Source organism: Herpailurus yagouaroundi, unplaced genomic scaffold (genome assembly GCF_014898765.1).
Source record: "Herpailurus yagouaroundi ecotype Mexico unplaced genomic scaffold, PumYag 206, whole genome shotgun sequence".
In the NCBI taxonomy this organism is placed as follows: Eukaryota; Metazoa; Chordata; class Mammalia; order Carnivora; family Felidae; genus Herpailurus; species Herpailurus yagouaroundi.
The window spans coordinates 5477383-5497257 of NW_024412437.1; the positions used below are offsets into that span (position 1 = coordinate 5477383).

Here is a 19875-nt window from a genome sequence, read left to right on the forward strand (position 1 = left end):
ATCATACAACGTAAAGCCTTTTGTATCTGGCTTCTTTTACTCAGCATCATGTTTTCAAGATTCATCCATGTTTTAGTATATGTGCTGCCGAAGCGAGCACAATTCATCCATGTTTTAGCATGTAATGGTACTTCATGACATTCTGTGTCTGTATAGCTTTCCATGGTATGGATGCATTTTTATCCTTTCTGTATTTCCCATCAAACACTAATGTCTAGAGAACTGTATAAGAAGCAGGTAATAAGTTACATCTAAGTATAACTAATAGAACTTAAATTAAAAAATCATCCAGGGGAATTTGCACTGTTCAAGTGGAAAACAGCTTAAACTAAAGTAATACATTAAAAAGTTTTTTTAAATGTTTATTTATTTTTGAAAGAGAGGGCCAGAGGGTGAGTGGGGGAGGGGCAGAGAGAGAGAGAGAGGGAGACACAGAATCTGAAGCAGGGTCCAGGCTCTGAGCTGCCAGCACAGAGCCCGATGCGGGGCTCGAACTCACCAACTGTGAGATCGTGACCTGAGCTGAAGTCAGGCGCTTAACCAGCTGAGCCACCCAGGCAGCCCTAAAGTAATGCGTTTCTTTTCTTTTTAAAAAAATTTTTAATGTTTATTTATATTTGAGAGAGAGTGCACAAGCAGGGCAGGGGCAGAGAGAGAGACAGAGACAGAATATGAAGCAGGCTCCAGGCCCTGAGCTGTAAGCACAGAGCCCAACGTGGGGCTTGAACCCACGAGCCGTGAGTCCATGACCTGAGCCGAAGCTGGACACTCAACCGACTGAGCTACCCAGCCTCCCCTAAAGTAACGAATTTCTAATGGTGAAATTTCAGGGTTGGGGACAGGGGACTTTTGAGTAAGTGAATTACAGACTCATGAATATCTGACTTCTTGTAAGGTCAAGGCTACCCATGGCCGTGGAGCTGGAAAAGGTATTGAACAGAGTAGATGGGCACAAGGTTCAGATCCTGGGCTTGTTGTGAGTGAACTGTGTCACCTGCATTTTCTTGGATGTGGTGTTTTCTGTTTGGTGTTTTGGTTTGCTTTCGAGTAAGGCTCTTTGCTAAGCTCTTTGACATGCATTATCTCATTTAATCCTCACAAAAATTGTGTGGAATAGGTATAATTTTTATCTACATTTGATAAGTAAGGAGTCTGTAAATGATGAGGAGTAGGAAGACTAAATACCATAGCTGAAGTTTCACTTCTAGTAAATTGTGGGGGCAAAACCCAAACTCACGTCTGACTATCTTTAGCATGAGCTCATAACCAACATATGGCAGGGCTTGGCAAACTGTGGCCCATCGTGTGTTTTTGTACAGCCCAAAAAGCTAAAATGGTTTATACATTTTTAAATGGCTACAAAAAAAAAAAAAAATGAAAAGAATATTTCATGCCACGTGAAAATTATGTGGAGTTCAAATTTCTATCTATAAATAAAGTTTTATTGGAACATAGCCACACTCATTTGTTTACATACTATATCTGCTTTTATGCTACAATGACAGAGTTGATTTATTGGGATAGAAACTATGGCCCACAGAGCCTAAAATATCTCCTCTCTGGCCCTTTATGGAACAAATTTGCTTTTCCCCTCATTTGTAAAATGGAGGCAGGGGAAGAATTCGATTAAATTATTCTTCAGGTCCCTTTCAGCTTGAGTGTTCTGAGAATTGCAGAGAAAGTTGTTTATGTCTGCTTTCCTGTGAGGTCGCCAGCTCTCCCCACCTTCCTTTCTCTCAACAGATGAGTTTGCCTCTTTGCAAAAAATGACCGAGCATCCTCCCTGCTGCGGGCCATCTATCCATGCCCTGACCTCACATCTCTCTCCGTATCTATCCTGTCCTTGGTTCATCTGTCTTGAGGAGTCACAAGATTACTATTCGTTAGGTGCCTGTGGTACTCAGGCACTCAATGGGGCTGTGAAGAAGGCTCAGAGATGATAGAAAGTCAGATATGTTGTTTTCAGTTTAGAGATGCGAGAGCTGAAATTTGGGGAGTTCACATGGTTTCCCCAGGACCCATCAGTTTGTAAGTTGTGATGCTGGAGTGTGAACCCCAGGTCTCCTCTTTCTGATCCTAGGGCCGTTGCTACTCTTGACTGACGTTCTCTTTGCCCTCTGTGTACCTAGAGTTATCTCCCCCCCCGACCTCGCCCCTGCCACTCTGCACCCCATTCCTCAATGTGTACCCTCTTCATTTCGACACCCCCCTTTCTTTTTTTCAACGTTTTTTTTTTTTTTTTTTTTTAATTTATTTTTGGGACAGAGAGAGACAGAGCATGAATGGGGGAGGGGCAGAGAGAGAGGGAGACACAGAATCGGAAACAGGCCCCAGGCTCCGAGCCATCAGCCCAGAGCCCGACGTGGGGCTCGAACTCACGGACCGCGAGATCGTGACCTGGCTGAAGTCGGACGCTTAACCGACTGCGCCACCCAGGCGCCCCACGACACCCCCCTTTCTAATGTTCTTTTTTGTATCAAGCTTGCATCCTGAGAACAACATTCCCTTCGGCCAGCTGTTCTGACTCTATCTGCCAAGCCTATCTGAATCCCCACCCGTGTGGGATTCCCCTCCCCTTGGGTGTGTTTAAGGCAAGAAAGCGTGAATTAAATCTGGTTCTGCCATTTGCAGATGGCATGACCTTGAACATTTGGCTAAACTTCACTAAGTCTGTCCGCATCTGTAAAATGGGATAATACAACCACAGAGGCTTGACTTGAGAATCAAATGAGCTCACTATCATGTTGTACGTGAGCGGGTTTAGCACCTAACAGACTGAGAGCTGTAGCTTTTGGTCTTCTCACTGTTACTATAAAACAGTATTTTCCACCCTATCACTCAGTCCCAAGCCCCAGATTTGCCCTGCTCGGTTTTCTAGGGCGTTTCGTGCTTTCTCTCCATCCAGCTGTCCGATTTATGTCCAGCTTGTTTTTCACTCCCTGACGTGCCTCCTCTCTGGTTAGCCCTCATTTTTGTTTTTCTTCAGCTTATCTTACCCACACTTGGTGCCTATCAGTTTGATCATTTTCCCCTCCTTCGCTTCAAATCCCATGCGTTGGTCAGGCCTCAGCTCCGGCGGAAGAGTCTCCCGTGACTGAATCCTTCTGTCTGGATCTCTTCCTTTTTGAACTTCCTTTGAACGCAGAGTTGCAGAGCCATGAACTGTGGCAACGAACGGTGCCATGTTCTACTCCCCACTTGGCCAGGTTGAGTAGCTCTGGTTATCCAGCCTGTTTGTGGCAACGTCAGATACTGCCTTCCCTGTATTATATAAATCTTCTCTGAATCATATACACTTTCCTGTGTTATTCACCATTCAGTCAACAAGAGTCTGAGTGCTTATTCTATAATAGGCTCTGAATTAAAGAAGGACAGATGGTAGAGACTGGTTTTATGCACTTGAGAGTGCGTGCTTGTTTAGGAACCTTGCTTGCCTTAACCTAATTCTGGCCCTGGTTAAGGACTTCCCTTGTTCCACGAACTCACAGTTGGAGTGCGGGGTGGCGGGTAGACTGCTACTCTTAAAAAAAGGGCAGGGTAATGGCCACAGTGGAGATTTCAACAGCATAGAAGAAGTAGCGATTAACTTAGGGGGTGTTAGGCAAGCTTCACAATGGGAGAGACTTTTGAGTTGGGTTTAGAAGGATGAACAGGAGTTCGCTAGCAAGGAGAACACATTTTAGTCAGGACGAAGAGCGTAGGAAAAACAAAGGAAGTTGAACATGCATGTCCTGTGTGGTATGTAAGTTTGTGGTACTGCCCGGGCGTGTCTGGGACGTGTTGTCCTTAGGGCATTGGAGAAGAGGCAGTAATGGAGGGAAGTAACAAAAGTTCAGATTTTTTTTTTTTTTTTTTTTTTTTTGACTAAAAGGTCCATGCTCTTATTCTTATCCTCATTCTACTTCTGTGTAAAATGTCTGAGTAGGGCCCTGGGTGGCTCAGTTGGCTGCGTGTCCGACTTCGGCTAAGGTCACGATCTCACGTTTGTGAGTTCGAGCCCTGTGTCGGGCTCACTGCTGTCAGTGCAGAGCCTGCTTTGGATCCTCTGTCCCTCCCCCCCGCCCCTCCCCCATTTGCACACCCGCGTATGCTCCCTCTCTCTCTCAAAAATAAATAAAAAACATTAAAAAAATAAAATGAGTAGAGTTCATCCTAAAACATTAAAAAAAATTTTTTTAATGTTTCTTTATTTTTAAGAGAGAGAGAGAGAGAGAGAGTGCGAATGGGGGAGGGACTGAGACGAGGGGGAGACACAGAATCGGAAGCAGGCTCCAGGCTCTGAGCTGTCAGCGCAGAGCCCGATGCGGGGCTTGAACCCACGAAGCACAGGATCATGACCTGGGCCAAAGTCGGATGCCCAACCGACTGAGCCACCCAGGTCGCCGCCCCTCCCCCAACCCCCGCCTTTTCTTTTCTAACCCTGTGCTTGCTGTGTGATGTACATTGTGAATGGAACGGTTGAGAGGGTCATGAGGTTTAGTGGCACATCATCTGGAAATTTCTGGATGAAGCCCAGTGCTCTGCTGGTCTTGATTTCTTGGCCTTGACGATGATTTCTGAATTAGTAAGATTGTGTTGTCAGAAATTGATTCTTGCTGATCTTGGCAGGAGAAGAATGCATTGCAAGGATTTGGGGTGGCTTCTAAAAGCTGCCAGAGGTTCAGAGCACTAGAATCGGAAGCAACAGAGCTGGAAGAAAGCCCCAAAATGCACCAAAGGAGGGGGCTGGTGTAGACACTGCTGCTCCCAACCGGGGGGGTACAGATACGCAGCTTTCACCACTGCTGCTGGACATGGGGTGTGGTTGTCATCAGAACTGTTGCCAACAAAGCTTCCCCAAACTGGATGGAGGGGCCACTACCATCGTCAAGTGCCGGAATGGATCACGTGTTGTCCCTGCCTGATGACATCATGAGGGACTGATTCCAAGTCTGCAGTGATTGCCCTGGGCTTATGCTCTAGGGCAGAGGATGCTGGGAAAATGAGTAACCTGCACTTCTAGCTTCTATAATGGGTGGCTGGCTTTGCCTCGTGAGGTGGAGGACTGCAAACGTAGGCAGGGGGCTCAGATGCCAAATGCGTGACAGATGCCTGCCGCGATCTCTAAGGTGGCCATTGAATGCAGGACCCCAACTTTCTTTAGCTGGAGCTTTATGGGAAATCCAAAGTGCACTGACATCAGGAAAAGATTTTACCAACCCCCTGTGACAGAGGAAGGAAACTCGACTCGGGGGAAGTTAGCAGCGGAGAGAAAACTCTCCAGTCTTAGATTACTTACTGACCTCAAAAGCAAAAAAGGGCTGGCTCAGCCCTAGCGAGGTCTGCCAATGAGCTAATTCTAGTTCACGTAACAAAAGTGACGTTTTGAATGTGAATGGCACTGCCTTGATTTGTGCACAATTTTCAGAAATCGTAGATCAAATCGTGGATCAAAATTTATTTTAATCCTTTCTAAATGCTTGATGCAGTAGACCAAGGATTCTTCTTTCACAGGGAAAACTGTTGCATGTTTCAATGAAGTAGCTTGTTTTGGGGGGCTGTATTGCTACCTGGTGGGAGAGGCTGGAACCTGATCTTCCCATTTCTCTTTAGTATTTTCCCCGTACTACAGGCATTTCCTTATGAGAATCCCCCTTTCTCTGGGTAACAAGTGAATTGTCTGTAAATGCCCGAGGTCCATGAAGAGTATGAAAAGAACTCTTGCTTTTATGTCTTAACGATCGGGTTGGTAGGACATACACGGAAGCTTTGTTTCTCATGGGTGGCGTTTCGGATGAGGGACACGGTGCACGTCTGTGCTCGGGCTTGAAAACTCGAAAATGCAAACCTCAGGAAGGTCTCTCTTCCCTGTTTTGCGAGATTTATGCTGTCAATATCAGTTTCAAATGCATCCATCTGAGCTTTGGTTCACATGTGTTCGGTCCACCACACGACATGTGTCACGTTGCATAAGAAATCAGAGAGGTGCCTACGTACGTAAGGAGTTCAGGGTTTCAGCAAGAGAAGAAAGGTTGTTTATTTTTTTCCCCTGCAATAAAGGTATTTTGGTATGTAACGTGTTGTCTTAACAGCTGCTGTCTCCTTTAGTGTTAGCTAAGTGTTCGTTGCTTTACTCTCTTCTGGTGATTAATGGAACCTGGGGGAGGGGAGGGTGGATCCATCGCTTTGTCTAAGAATATCAAGTTTATATAATCGAGCCGGAAATGGACAGTTGACTGTTCGGCGGCAAAGCTCCAGCATTCTCCTAGGGAGTGAAAACACAGTACAGGGATACAGCTTGGATTTACATTAGTCAACAAGTTTTTTGAGTGACGCACGGGGAGCCTCAACTGTACTAAGTGCTTGGAGATTGAATTGCTGGGTGAAGGATCGTGTGACAAGGGCTAAATTAGCAGTGGCCGGATTGGCTGGGCCAAGTTACTCTCTCTGTACCTCAGTTTCTCCACCAGCGTCTGAAGGGAGTTACTAGGTGCCAGGCCCCCTCCTGCGTGTTAGCGTATCCCTCCTTCACTGCTAACCTTTTAGGTGGTTGTTCTTTCTCTTTGGCGGGTGAGGAAACTAAAGCTCGGGGGAGGTTGAGTGATTTTCTCTGAGGCCCTGGAGCCAGTGAATAGCAGGCTTAGATCCCCTCGAGAGCCACTCGGCTCGCTGGTCTTCTCTCATCCACTGCCTTTCGGGCAGCGTTTCAGTACTTCCCACCTTAGTGTCTCCTCTGCCCTTTCACGGTGGCTTTGTTTTGAGCTTATTGGGGGAACGGGTGCTTGAAAACCCAGTTGAAAACACCCTTCCCTGACTCGGCCATTCCCTGACGTCGTCCGTTGAGCTGGATACCTTCAGCAGATTGGGTACCTGTAGCAGATTTATATAACCACACGTTGTATTGTCATCTTCCTGTCCTACGTGCGGAGGGGTCCGAAGCGAAGGTAGGCTTGGGAGATGGAATTTGAAAATGGCCCAGAAGGAAGTTTAGTAAACAGGTAGGGGTTGGAGGGGGAGGACATGAAGGAAGGAGGGACTGGAGAGGCGTTCGGAGGGGTGAGCCTTAGCCGAGCAGGGGCATCGGTGAGTAAAGGCGTAGCAGGAGAGAGCAGGAGGCCAGGGTCCCGTATCCCTGGCACAGGCCCAGGCCAGGAGGGGTGCAAGAGGCTGGCCGAGTCCAGGGAAAGGCAGACCAGCCAGACTGTTTGAGGTCAGCTGGCAGGCAGGGCTCTTTCAACCCGAAATTGAGAGACGGCGTGTGGAACACAGCGGAAGGTCTCTTAGCGTAGGGATGTAGGGATGAAGAGGGGTAACTCTGTGAGCCTAGGGCCGAAACTGGGAGGCATCTTTCAACGTTTATTCATTTTTGGGACAGAGAGAGACAGAGCATGAACGGGCGAGGGGCACAGAGAGAGGGAGACACAGAATCGGAAACAGGCTCCAGGCTCTGAGCCATCAGCCCAGAGCCCGACGCGGGGCTCGAACTCACGGACCGTGAGATCGTGACCTGGTTGAAGTCGGACGCCCAACCGACTGCGCCACCCAGGCGCCCCAGGGAGGCATCTTTAAATGCCTGTTCCATCAGTAAGCCGTGACAAACTCACCCAAATATTGTTGCCTGCACCTCTGATTTGTCCTGCCGTTTCTGATGTCTTTTTTAAAGTTTATTTGTTTATTTTTTGTGGAGGGTGGTGAAGGGACAGAGAGAGAGGAAGAGAGAATCCCAGGCAGGCTCTACACTGTCAGCACAGAGCCCGATGTCCCACGAATCTTGAGAACATAACCCGAGCTGAAACCAAAAGTCAGACACTTAACCGACTGAGCCGCCCAGGTGCCCAGCTGTGTCCGATTTCTATCCCAGGGCTCCTGACCCCACTGTAAAATCTAGCAAAGACCCACCTATCTAGCTCTGTAGGGAAGTGTTCTAGAGCATTTTTTTTTTCTTTTTAACTTTAGTCCTCTGAGCACTGAGGTCTTAACCCTGTTTTCCATGAGACTCTGTCCCCAAAGGCACTGTCTTTTATTCTTTTCATTTAAATGTAGTCTGAGGGGCACCTGGGTGGCTCAGACAGCAGAGTGCCCGACTTGGGCTCAGGTCATGATCCCGCGGTTCGTGAGATCGAGCCCCGAATCGGGGCTCCCTGCTGTCAGGGCAGAGCCCGCTTCAGATCTTCTGTCTCCCTCTCTCTCTGCCCCTCCCCTGCTCACGTTCTCTTTCTCAAAAACAAATAAGCACGTGTTAAGAACAATATAGGGGCACCTGGGTGGCTCCGCAGTTAAGCCTCCGACTTCAGCTCAGGTCATGATCTCGCGGTTCGTGAGTTCGAGCCCCACATCGGGCTCTGTGCTGACAGCTCAGAGCCTGGAGCCTGCTTTGGATTCTAGTCTCCCTATCTTGCTGCTCCTTCCCACTCGTGATCTGTCTCTCTCTGTCTCTCAAAAGTTAGTAAACATTAAAAAAAATTAAAAAAACAACAACAATGTAGGCTGATAAGCACGACCGTATGCTGCTCTGCGGTGCACGGAGCCCACGAGAAGTGGCTAAGGTGCAGGGCTTTTCTGTTCCCAGCCGTGGTGGGTGACTCCCGGGCCCCCCCATGGCTGCCCCCGGGGCCTCGCAGCCACCAGTGTCATAGTCCTGGCCACGCTCCCAATGGCAGCCGTCTCTGGTCAAGGCTCTTTTCATTCCTTGTTGTATTTTTCTTCTGTTCTGTCTTCAGCCACATCTTTGCTCCTGGCCCCTGCGGTTTACTTCTTTAGCTGTCCCCAGGTAACGAGAAAACTCCTTCCTTCTGGTCAGTGAGCAGACTGTTCACAGGCCGGATGTCCTCTTGGCGCTTTGTCTCCTCTTGGCTCTTTTCAGCCTTGCTCAGAGGGTTTGTTTTCGTTGCTGGCGCTTCCTGTCCTTCCTCGCCTCTGGTTCCTTCTGTCATTGGGGTTTGTGGCATTTCCACATGGGGAAGCTGCTGAGAGGAAGCGTCCCTAGGCAACCGAGGCGTTGGTCTCTGTGGCGGGGCTGGCCGGGTGTCGCTGCTGCAGGTGATGGGCAGGGGCTGGAACTCCCAGCGTACAGGCTTTGACGGGGACATTCGTTGCCAATCCTTTGATGACGGTGGAGGGACGTTGCAAAGGAGCCTGTTTCTCTCCTTCTCTTCATATGGTCAGGAACATGGATTTTGGAGCCTGGCCGCCTGAATTCAAATCCTGGCTCTGCCCCTTATTAGCTGGGTAGCCTAGGCAGATTACTTAACATCTTTGTTTCTTCATCTGTAAAATGGGGACAATACTTGTACAGAGGATGTAGGGATGATGTGAGGATTCTATGTTACACAATATGTATCATACATAATCTAACATAATATTAAACTTCGCAATATATAGTGTATTTTATATATTGTAATGTATAACATATATAACAATACTATATATAATAATGTTATGTTACACATATACCACAGTATTATATTTGTGTATCTTGTATTATTATATATGTGTTACATATTATTATAATATATAATATACTCGCTCACATTTGTTATATATAACAAGCTACCTTTATATAATAACATATACCCTAACACATATATGTATATAAAACTTCATATGTAATATGAATATAATATGATTTCATATATAATAATGTTATATAATGACATATACCCTAACATATATATATATAACTTCATATGTATAATATATAGTACATAAACTATGCATATATAATAGTATATGTAAAGCCTTTAAAACAGAGCTGTTATATCCAGCAAGCAGGTGCTATATAAGAGGTCACATTACTATTCTTCGTTTTTTTTTTTTTAATTTTTTTTTTTAACGTTTATTTATTTTTGAGACAGAGAGAGACACAGCATGAACAGGGGAGGGTCAGAGAGAGAGACACACACAGAATCCGCAGCAGGCTCCAGGCTCTGAGCCATCAGCCCAGAGCCCGACGCGGGGCTCGAACTCGCGGACCACGAGATCATGACCTGAGCTGAAGTCGGACGCTCAACCGACTGAGCCACCCAGGCGCCCCACTATTCTTCGTTTTTATGGAGTTTTTATTTTTTTGGGGAGGGAGGCGTACAAAACCAAAAATGTTTTTGGCTTAACAGCAAAGCTGGTTATTATTCCTCGAACTCCTCTGAGTGGTTGTTTATCGTTTCTATCCTTATTTTAAGGATCCAGTATTTCTCAAGCAGTAGGCATCGCGTGAGTGTGTAAAGCTTGACTTAAATCCCAAGCACAGTGAGCACCAGTGGGACTCCTAGTCTGAGGCAGTTGGGGGTAATAGAGTATTTTTTTCCTTGGGATGTCTTTCTTTTACGATCTCTATTCGATGGGAAAGTGGAGCTAGGAAGTGAGGCCAGTTTTTAGTCTATCCAAAAACACATTTTGTGAGCGTCTTATGTGCCAGAAAAATATAAATAAGTAAGACCGTACCCTCGGAAGAGTTACAGTCTAGACGGTTTAGTTTTGTAAACACACACACACACACACACACACACACACACACACCACACAAATATCGTAGGAATGCTATGATAGGAAATCTCTTTGGTCCTCGTGGACACAAAAGCAAGAAAGTTCTATTTAACCTTCTGAGTGAAATGGGATGGGGAAGGGTGAACTTTGAAAATGTTTATGGAAGAGATTTTATTTGAGCCGAATCCAGAGCATCGAGTATGTTTGCCTGAGTCACGTAGAAAGGAAGCATATTCTAGACAGAGAAAACCCCATGAGTAAGCGCACAGAACCTCAAAGCATCCTGGCGGTCTGAGAACCGCAAGCCTTTGTCATAGCCGAAATGAAGTCTGAGTGAAGGAGAACAGTGAGAAACAACAACAGTGAACGGTCCGGGGGTATCAGCGGCCTACTGGAGCTGCCTCGTGTCTGGTTCATGAGAGCCATTTATTAAATGGCCCGTTATTTTGCAGGCTGGTTGTTAAACTGGTGGTCCCTTGCAGTCGATAGTGGTGGAGACATTTACATCATAGAAGTCAGCATATACCACGTATCAGGGCTTCCCCTGCAGAGAGCTCCCTTGCCAGGCTCTACCGATTGAGATGCCCTTGTCTGCCACTGGGAGAGTTATTCTTTAGGGTCCCTCAGTGTAGGTGATGGGGAGGGAGGGCAGGATGGCTGGCAGGGAGGCAATGTGGTCAGACCTGTAACTTCAGATGATCACTCTGTGTCTTTGGTCCTGTCCCTCAGGAAGCAGACCCAGAGAGGGAGCATTGCGCACAGGAGGTTTACTGGGGAGTGTCCTTGCCACTCGCATTTGAAGACAAGCAGAAGAAACGGGACTGGGCAGAAGGAACGGTTGAATAATGAAGCAGCTATAAGGCCCATCCCACAGGGATGCTTTGGAGCTGGAATGGCCCATCGGAGTGAACCCATCCAGAGGCGCGGGGGTGGGGGGGTGTCAGGATAGAGGCTGTCCCTGTGGAGGGGAACATAACCGTGGCGCGGCGGCTCTGTGCATCTTACAGCACTCGGCGGAGAACGTCCAGCGGGTAGGGGAGGGCGTGCCTCGTGCTTGAAGTTGATTCGGTGGCAGTCTGGAGGGTACAGGTATGAGCTCTGGGGGAGGTGGGTGACAAGAAGAGTAACTGGGAGAGTATGGTAGCAGTCCAGGTTAAAGACGATGAAGGCATAAACTAAGGAAGCAGCGATAGAGATGGGATGAAGAGTGGGAAGGTGGGGTCTATGGGGCCAGTTCCCCTCATGTTGTGGTTCTCAACTGAGACCCTGGGGCTACCCCCCGGGGTACCTTCGACCGTGCCCGGAAACATTTTTGGTTGTCATAAAGGGGAGGTATTGTGTGTCTGTGAGTATGCCACTGGCCTCTAGTGGGTAGAGGTCAGAGATTCTCCAAGCATCCTACAATGCACAGGGTAGCCTCCCAAACAAGGAATTACCAGCTCCCACATGTCAGCAGTATCGAGGTTGATCTGATCTTAAGAAGAAAGGAATGATATTTGGAGTAACAGAAAGGACGTGGGAGAGGTCTTGTTTTTCTGCCCCTTCCCTGGGTGTCTGGGTGTTGAGTCCACAACTCAGTACCCGGTTGCTCAAGTGAAGACGGTATTTTACTGACAGTACTTTACGGAGAGAAGAACCTTGATTTTACAAGCAAATGCACTAAAGCCCTGCTTGTCTCTGATGGAAATTTTAATTCTAGGTAGCAATAGATTCTCACGTCTTTCCTATCTCCCTTCTTTCCCAAAGATGCAAGTAAATTAGAGCTTCATTCTGTATTGAAAAATACAGAGGTACAAGCAAGCAAATAATAAGAATCACCTCTGGTGTTTGCTACCATAGTAAAAGGTTTGCATAGAGACGGCAGAACTATGGGGGTACCATGAAAACGCATTGCTTAGGTTCTAGCCGAGTAGTAAAGCGAAAGAAGAACATTCGACTGAATTAGGCAAAAACCAGAAGTTGATTAGGGAGGTTGTGGAGAAGCACTATGTAAAATATATTTGTTTGCCTCTTAACATGAGCAAGCTGGGGAGAGCTTTGGTGTTTTTGGTTTTGTTTTGCTTTTGGTTTTGTTTTGTTTTGTTTCTTGGCTGAAGGCTGGTTAGTGCACAGAGCGGCCGTCAGCCTGGTGCTCTGAGACATCCTAGTGAGAGCTAAAGACAGGGCTCCAAGCTGGTGGGATGGAACAGGGGGACTCTGGGACGCGCTGCAGGGGCCCTTCGATGGGGTGGAGCAGCCAGAGCCCTGGCACCGGCATTAGCGGGAGAAGCACAGATATATGTATGCCTGGTTCTAGGCTAGAGCAGCGGTTGAAAACTTTTTCTGTAAAGGGGCAGACATTGGGTTTTATGGACCAGATGGTCTCTTGCACCTCTGCTGTAGGGTGGAAGCAGGCAGACAATATGGAAATCAGTGAGTGTGCTGTATTCACTAAAATGTTATGTCCTGAAACAGGTGGCAGGCCAAATTTGGCCAATGGCCAGCAATTTGCGGACTCTGCACTACCGTCTTGAGGAGCACTTAAAAAAAAAAAAGATTTCTGTTTAAGGAAGGTGTGGATATGGAGGAATACTAGGTACAACTAACATGGATGACTAAGGGGCCAAGCACTTGTATTTTCTTTCCTTTAAAAGTTTTTTTAATGTTTATTTTTGGGGGAGAGAGAGAGACAGAATGTGAGCAGGGGAGGGGCAGAGAGGGAGACACAGAATCCGAAGCAGGCTCCAGGCTCCGAGCTGTGAGCACGGAGCCCGACACAGGGTTTGAACCCATGAACCATGAGATCATGACCTGAGCTAAAGTCAGATGCTTGACCAACTGAACCATCCAGGCACCCTTAATTTCCTTCCTTAATTTTGGTCTCTTACTCTTGGCCATCCCTCTCCTTTCTTTAAATAATTATACACACACACACACACACACACACACACACGTGTGTGTGTGTGTTTATATATAATTTTTATATTTAATAATTTAGCATAAAAACATACCTTATGGTGTGCCTGGGTGGCTCAGTCCACTGAGTGTCTGACTTCGGCTCAGGTCACGATCTCACGGTTCAGTTCTAAGTTCAGGCCTGCTTTGCGCTCACTGATGTCAGTGTGGAGCCTGCTTCGGATCCTCTGTCCCGCACCCCCCCCCCCCCCGCCCCTTGCCCTCATGCACACGCCTCCTTTCTCTCTCTCAAAAATAAATTAAAAACCAAAAAAAATTAAAAAAAAATTTAAAAACCCGTAATTTCTAAGAATCGATTATATAATAATTTGATTTATAATAATTGATTTTCTGGGTTTTTTTTTTTTTTTTTTTTTTTGGAAGTTTTAAAAAGTGGGAGGAAGCCACTCTCCTCTCGTCTCTTAACTCTTTGTAAATGCGATTTAGTTATTTTTTTCTCTTGGGTGTAGCTCTTTAATTACATTTTCTTGGGGCGCCTGGGTGGCGCAGTCGGTTAAGCGTCCGACTTCAGCCAGGTCACGATCTCGCGCTCCGTGAGTTCGAGCCCCGCGTCGGGCTCTGGGCTGATGGCTCAGAGCCTGGAACCTGTTTCCGATTCTGTGTCTCCCTCTCTCTCTGCCCCTCCCCCGTTCATGCTCTGTCTCCCTCTGTCCCAAAAATAAATAAATGTTGAAAAAAAATTTTTAATTACATTTTCTTCTATTTACCATTGACCTTCGGTCAGCGGTTCTCGACCTTGACTGTATATTAGAATCACCGGGGAATTTTTAGACATCGCCGTGCCCAGGCTGCACTTGGAACAATTCATCAGAACTTCAGGGAGAGGGCCAGGCATCATTATATTTTAACGCTCCCCGGGGACTCCAATGTGCAGCCAAGGTTAAGAACCACTGCCTTGGATTTAGAGGGAAAAAAAGTTGTCCTCCCCACTTGCTTCAGATGCAGAGGGCCACTTAACCTGTGTAGGGCTAACCGTGTACATGGCCTCTAGGTTTTAACTATGAGAATTGGATTCTTCGGATTCTAAGGGTCGTTTTCGGACAAACTTACTAGTGACACAGTAGAAACTCTTTGTTATGGTTTGATACTGGCAATAAAAAAGTTTCAGGAAGCTGTTGTGACTTGGCTGGTGTCTGTATTTCTAGCCAGAAGCACTTTCTCCATCAACGTGTAGTGACAGCTTTTGAACACGGTGAAAGCTTCCAAGTTCCAGTGATTAAGTCATTATCCGTCCGCCAAAGCCAGTCTTACCAGAGGAAATTTTCAGGACATATGTTCTGACTGTGTCCGGAGGGAATAACTTTCTCACATCGTAATGGGTGCATACATACTTGACGGTATTTCTAAAAAACACCCTGGTGGCTGAAATGAGAGGTGATTTTTGTTTAATGTAGGGAGACATAGGGCAATTCAAGAGGTAAATTCGAAGAACTTTTATAAACATTTGTCAAAATTGGAGCGCCTGGGTGGCTCAGTCGGTTAAGCGTCCGACTTCGGCTCAGGTCATGGTCTCGCAGCCCATGAGTTTGAGCCCCGCGTCGGGCTCTGTGCTGACAGCTCAGAGCCTGGAGCCTGTGTCAGATTCTGTGTCTCCCTCTCTCTCTGGCCCTCCCCCGTTCATGCTCTGGCTCTCTCTGTCTCAAAAATAAATAAACGTTAAAAAAAAACTTAAAAAATAAAATAAAATAAACATTTGTCAAAATTAATTTGAAAATATAGACATGGGGATAATCCTATTTTGTGACATTTTTGAGGGATTCGACAGCATTTTTTTTTTTTTTTTTACAACAGTCGTATTTTCGTTTTCCTTTTACATTTTACAAATGGAAGATTCTAACCTTGTGACCCTGGGAGTTGCTCAAGCATTTCATATTCAAGGCTGGATTTCAAAGAGTCAGTGCTTTCTTTTCCTAAGCAAGAGGTAGAGAATCATGGTATTTGGCGGCGGGGGGGAGGGGGGAACAGCCTACCATGTTCCAAGGAGTTTTCCAGCTCGGAGCAAAGTGTCTAATGACTACTGCGGCTTCTCAGTTTCCATTATGCTAGAGACGTGAGAGTTGGCTTCATTTATTGAGAGGTGATGGAAAGAGAATAGGATTGATTCTGTCTGCTGCGAGTCACCAAATACCCAACAGAAGTGGTGGCAACAATTGGGGTCTCTTGCCCCCCCATGAAGATATTGGATGGAAATATACCATTCAGGGTTGGGCGATTCAGAGCTCTCTGGCTTTGGAAGGTATCCCCTTAATTCCTGAATCCTTTGACTTTTCCTTTCTGGTACAGGATGGCCACAGTAGCCCTAACTACCATGATGTAACATGACAACATCAAAAGGCAGGAAGAGAAGGGGGCATTTCTCCCCTAGGTCTTGTTATTATTTCAACCAGGAAGGAAAAGCTTTCCAGTAGCTCCCAGTAGACTTCCTCTTAGATTTCAAACCTGAAGTCAGGAGCTGTTGCTCGGTCACCCTCAAACCCATCCTGGCAAAAGGGGTTGCCGTGCTTAGCATAGACTGGGGGTCTGCCAACTTTTTCTGTCAAGAGTCTGATTGTGAGTATTTGAGGCTCTGTGGGCCACACGGGGTCTCTGTTCCATGTTCTTTTGTTGTTCTGAACCCTGTGCAAATGCAAAGACTCTTTAGGGCTAGGGAACATTGGCCAGGCCGTGGCTCCTGGCATAAGCCAATCAATTGTGTTTCATCTCCTGATGAAATATCTAATTTCTAAAATTATCACAATGATTATTAAGTGAGATGGAGCCGAATAAAGCAACTAGTGGGGTCCTGGGCACATCACAGGCCCTCAACAAGTAGGGCTAGTTATTTTAGTGTTCCTGTATCATCGCTGGGGAGTTCTACCGTCTCAGCTCCTCTTGTGTATATGCTGGGAGCCCTGATTAAATTGTACTACAACATTATTTCGTGGTTTTCAATTGGTTCAGGTTTCCTCTAGTGTGAGGAAGCATGACCTCTAAATTCTCTCTCTCGTCCATTTATATACATTTCGAAGTAATTTGGCAACGGGCAACTTGGTGAAGCAAAACTGGGATGTGGCTTCTCAGGACTTCAGTAGAATTTGAATAGGCGTGGGGTTATTCTCACTGTGGTAGTCGGGTTATACTAGGTAACAATTCCCCGATCTCAGTGGCTTAACACAGGAAAAATGTGATTCTTTGCTCATACTACGTGTCTCTAGTGAATTGAGGGGGAACCTTACTCCACTTGGCGGTGCAGGGACCCAGCCTAATGGAGGCTCCGCCATCGAGTAGTTGGACCATCCGGAACACGTGGCCTCTCATCTCCAAGGCAAGGGAAGGAGGGAGACTGGAGAATTGGCTCTTGAGCTTCCTGTAACCGCATCCTCAAAGTGACATATTGAACTGATCCCATGGGCCAACCCACCCGGAAGGAAGGCTGGGAAATATAAGGGGAGCGAATGTTGGTTGAGTGTTATTATTCCTTCCACAGCCCCACCGCTTTATCCGTATTCTTCCAAGAAAGAGGATCGATCAGGTTGTCCCATGATAACAACAGCAGTGGCTGGTGTTTTGCCTTCTATCTCATTTTAAACTCCATTCGCCCCTCCCCCCTTTTAAACATCTTTCGATTACATATTTCTCTTTTCCCATACCTTTTCCTTTCCTTACACAGTTTAGAATCTTGTCAATAGTTTCTAAAAGCTAGAGTGAATAAATCGGACAATGATAGATGTGCAAAGGTAGACCGGAATTGCCGCAATAGAAAAATTCGGTAGGTTTTATCGTTGCGATGTCAAAAGGACTTGCTTCTTTTGCTGTTGCTTCCCAGAGGACATCAGACAATGTCTAAGGACGTTTTTTTTTGGTTGTCACAGTGGGGGGGGGGGGTTGCTACAAGGGTCTAGCGGGTAGAAGTCAGGTATGCTACCAAACGCTATCCACAGCACAGGACAACTGTTTACTGTAGACCTCCATGTAGGCTTCCATGTCAATAATGCTGAGATGGAAAATGTTCTCCCTTTCTCTTATTAATGATCTCTTTGAGTCCTCATATTCTTGGGTAGTCTTCTCATATTTACATGACTCTGACTTATTTCAATTTTTTGTGGAATATGTCCAGGTAAAAATGTAGCCTCCAAAAGTGTAGGTAGCTAATTGATTGTTCAACAGATTTTGTAGTTATTAGGTAGGCTTTTTCAGGGGTCAAGTAGAATCTGTGAAATGTAATTTTTACCTGTTTTTCTTTTGCCCTTCTCGAGCTTTACACATCCATGGAGTTCTAGAAGTCTTCATGTTGATTATCCAAGTTGCCACTGTCGAAGTTTAATCTTAAAATTTCTTTTAAAGTTTATTTACTTATTTTGAAAGAGAGAGAGAGACACAGAGTGTGCATGCACGTGTTTGTGAGCGGGGGAGGGACAGAGAGAGAGAGAGAGAGAGAGAGAGAGAGGGAATCCCCAGCAGGCTCTGTGCTGTCCGTGCAGAGCCCAATGCAGGGCTCGATCCCACAAACTGTGCGATCATGACCTGAGCTGAAATCAAGAGTCAGACGCTTAACTGACTGAACCACCCAGGTGCCCCTATTTTTAAATTGTTAAAAATTAACTGTGTCTTATACAAATATATAGTGAGCATTAATCTTTTTATGATGTGTTAATGAAGATAGCAAAGCTGGTTCAGGGAAGCAATCAAGAGGCTGAGGATTTATAGACACTGAAGCAAGAATGTGGGTCTAGGGGTGCTACTTTACGTACAAACCTGGTTAGTATGCTTCAGGGCTATTGACAAATCATTGGAATTATTTTTGGTACTAGACAGAAATCATCTGTGTCTATAAAACAGGTACAAATGAAAATAGCCGGTCAAACAACTAGTGCTCTGGAACAGTGGTTCCCACATAGAAGCATGCATTAGAATCACCTAGAGGGGCTATTGAAACCATTGCTGGCCCCAGCCTCCATTTCTCATTCTGCGATAGTCTGTGATGCGGAAATCCTGGCATGTCTAACAAGGGTCTCAGATGATGCTTCTGATTCGGATTCGATACTGGCGATTTGGAGAACATACTTTTGAGAGCCATTGTTCTAATATGTCATTGAAAGCCATGCTGATGACCTTCTGCCTTATTTTAAGTTTTAGATGTTTTTTTCTTAACACCCATACAAGAAATTCCCTAATTGAGAAATGAGAGAGAGACACAGAGAGAGAGAGAGAGAGTGAAAAGATGGAAGGTAGCTAGGATAAGCTGTCCAGGAATGACACAGTAACTCACAGATCTCAGTGACTTAACACAAAGTGTTGCTTTCATTCATTTTATGTCACGTCAAGTTGGATGAAGCTTAGACTACACATTCTTACACAGTACCATCCAGAACACATGGGTTTTGAAGGTGTCTATGGCAGATGGGTGAGCCAAAGATTCTAACATGGGCTTTTCACTAACTCCTAGACCAGAGTGGCACCTTTCATTCCTAGACACATCCCATTGCCCGGAACTAACTGTAAGGGAGGCTGGGAAGTGTGGGAAAACTCATGTATATTGAAGGAGGCTTTGATGTCTCTACTGAATGTTACATAAGTACAAGAGTGTAGAAATGTGTACTTACCATTCAGAGAACCCAAAGCATCTCAATCGCAGTAATGTTATTCTTACTATATTTGGATGGGCATATTTCACACTTAAGATTTTAGATTTCTAGAAAAGCAGTTAAGGGGTAGTATCATCAAAAAAAAAAATGATGAAGTTGAAATGGGGAAGATTTTAGTGTTTGAAGTTGCTGTTAATGATAACAAATTCTATTTTGAGAAGAGTAGTAATTAACTGCATAGACAAACGTTTGGTGCCCCAAGTGAAATGTACGTAAAGAGATAGAATCCTTATCTTACTGTGATGGTAGACTCTTGGATCTTGGGATGCAGCAAGCTATGGGTTGGAGTTTGCGGAATGGGGTTCCCACTCTTGCCTTGCCTCAAATTCCCTGTTAAACCTTTGTGCTCACCAAGCATTTACTAAGGATTACAATGTGGCATACTCCGGGTGAGATGAATTATGTGATTCTTAAAGGCTTTCCCTTTTCACTAGCTGTCAGTTAGCGTCATGGGTCACTTAGCTTCCTGATTCTCAGTTTACTTATCTGTAGAATGGGTACGACAGGAATACTATGAAAGTTATATTTATACAATATACCTAAAAATTCCTACCCCTGGTTCCTTTGTTCTTCTTTACCTTCTACCTGTTAACATGAGCCAGGAAAACTATTATTGAGATCGTTGTTAGTTATAGGATGACCAACCTACAGATTTACCTGGGACTGAGTGGATTCCTGGGATCCTGGACTTCCAGTTTTAAAATCCAGAATGTCCAGGGCAAACCGGAATGAGTGGGTCACCCCCTTTAGTGGACCTTCTTGGAACCTGCCTAGGCTTGGCTTGGGGGAAGCCTGTACATTAGCTCTCTTTATGGAGAACAATAGTTCCTCGGTT

The 19875-nt window shown here is 45.8% G+C and overlaps 1 protein-coding gene across 3 annotated transcripts in view; it reads left to right on the forward strand.

Annotated features, from left to right (window-relative positions):
• Window positions 1-19875, forward strand: part of MAP2K6 (mitogen-activated protein kinase kinase 6) — a 122872-nt gene that overhangs the window by 20160 nt on the left and 82837 nt on the right. Inside the window, exon 1 of one of the 3 annotated variants that reach the window (XM_040452229.1) lies at window positions 8731-8749. The exons of the other annotated variants lie outside the window; for them this stretch is intronic. The gene's annotated coding sequence lies outside the window, so the exon portion shown is untranslated. Of the gene's footprint in view, window positions 1-8730; window positions 8750-19875 lie in introns of those variants that run through there. 3 annotated transcript variants of the gene reach the window in all.